The 1,897-nt window shown below is 29.3% G+C and overlaps 1 protein-coding gene across 2 annotated transcripts in view; it reads right to left on the reverse strand.

Moving 5' to 3' along the window:
• Positions 1–1,482, reverse strand: part of LOC108695012 (long-chain-fatty-acid--CoA ligase ACSBG2-like) — an 18,697-nt gene extending 17,215 nt beyond the window's left edge. For both annotated transcript variants that reach the window (XM_018204726.1, XM_018204725.1), the window contains exon 1: positions 1,387–1,482. The gene's annotated coding sequence lies outside the window, so the exon portion shown is untranslated. The remainder of the gene's footprint in view (positions 1–1,386) is intronic.
• Between the last annotated feature and the right edge of the window lie 415 nt (positions 1,483–1,897).

Below are 1,897 nucleotides of genomic sequence, written 5' to 3' on the forward strand. Positions count from 1 at the left end.
TAAATCGATAAATATAATAAATATAATATAATATTGAGAGTGTGACAGAGTAGACAGCGCACTGGTCTGCTATGTTAGAGATCCCGGTAAAACCTAAATTTTCATACGCTCGCGTTCTCCTCTCGGAAGGAAGCGGCAATCCACCGAGAGTATCCTTGTCAAGAGACACTTGCAAAGAAACATTTGTCTAAACAAAAAAACTTCGTTGTTCGGAATCGACGTTAAATTATAGATTCTATATGAACTGTGTATAACTAGCGTGCGCATTACATATGAGGCATATAAGAAAAGTTACTATGCTTGAACACGAGCAACAGGACTAAAGAGATAATATAATATAATAAATAAATAAAAGAAATTAATCCAAACCTTATTAAAATAATTCTTTACATAAATTCAAAAATCGATGATCGACTGTTTTAAGTTTTATAAAATTTATGACAAATTCCTTCTTCGAAGAAGGATAATTTTATATAGAACACTGAATACAAAAGATACTCTGATTTCTTAATAAGATTTTCAAATTGATTTTCAATTGTAAAATGTTATAGCGATATATTATATCTCTTTTATTAAAATAAAAATAAAAATAATTTTTTTACTGCAATGTGATCTTGTGTGATAGATTTGTAATCGTCCGTCCGTGTAATCGTCAGATCCTGAATTCAATTTGGACCTTCGTCTCACATACATCTCGATTTTTCGATTCCGAAAAATTATTTCCTTTACATTTTAGAGATTGATATATAAAATTAATAACCTTAAGCTTAGTCTACAATTGCATAAATGTAGTTGTAGAAGTGCACCAATCACAGTTAAATACGAGAAGAATATTTGACTGTAATTGATCAATTCTTATAACTACGCTTACGCAATTGTAAAATAGGCTTTACATTTGTAAAAACTAAACTCAGTAAAATTCGAAAAACTATAAGGGCGTTGAACAGCGATGGAAAGATCTTTTATAATTAAACTGACATACACACACACACACACACACACACGCGCGCGCGCGCGCGCGCGCGCGCGCACGCACATACCATTCTCAGTAGCATATGCTAGTTTTATATATGTTTCTTAATATACGTTTGTAGAATTAGATACATTTAGAAAACGTATATAAAACGTATATGTATATATAATATATATAATATATATCCGTATATTTTTTATCGCAATACTTCTTTTTGCTCAATAATAAATAAAAATTTAAAAAGTTTTACATCACGTGCGAAGAGCGATACAGATTTTTTATTTTTCTTTTTTAGTTTCAGTTATTTCTTAAATTTTAATTAATTGATTTATCAGATAATTTATGTCTTATATTAAATAATTGATAATCGATAATTTTGTCCAATGTCTCCAGATATTCAATTTCGCACTCACCTAGTTTTCCTTACTTTTCAATTAAATTAAAAAGACGATTTCCGCGCGCTTGAGCTACGTTCTGGATTATGAGCCGGATCACTCTGTATCGTGCGACAGCTCTTGCAATACTGACCAAGAACTCAATTCACCTATGTCGATCACGCCATACATAAGTCGATGTCTAGTGTACTATTAATGCGAAATACGTCTTTAACTTTACGCGTCAACATTAAATAAACCGGATTGAATCGGCTCATTTTTTTTTAGTATCGTAAGAGTGGAGGTTGCCTAGATAGCACAGAATAGAAATTATAACAAATATTTATCACTTATCATTTTTGGAAATGTCATATAAATATTTTATCCATATTTTATATAAAACTTTATTCAAAATATTATTAAAATGTAGACAAAATATTTTATGTAATATTTTATGAAATAAATACAAATAAATAATTCTAATAAGTATTTTTTACGTGGATTATAATATCTTATTGAGTATTTTTATAGCATTTACTACAACATTAAC

The sequence above is a fragment of the Atta colombica genome, unplaced genomic scaffold (genome assembly GCF_001594045.1).
Source record: "Atta colombica isolate Treedump-2 unplaced genomic scaffold, Acol1.0 scaffold126, whole genome shotgun sequence".
NCBI lineage: Eukaryota > Metazoa > Arthropoda > Insecta > Hymenoptera > Formicidae > Atta > Atta colombica.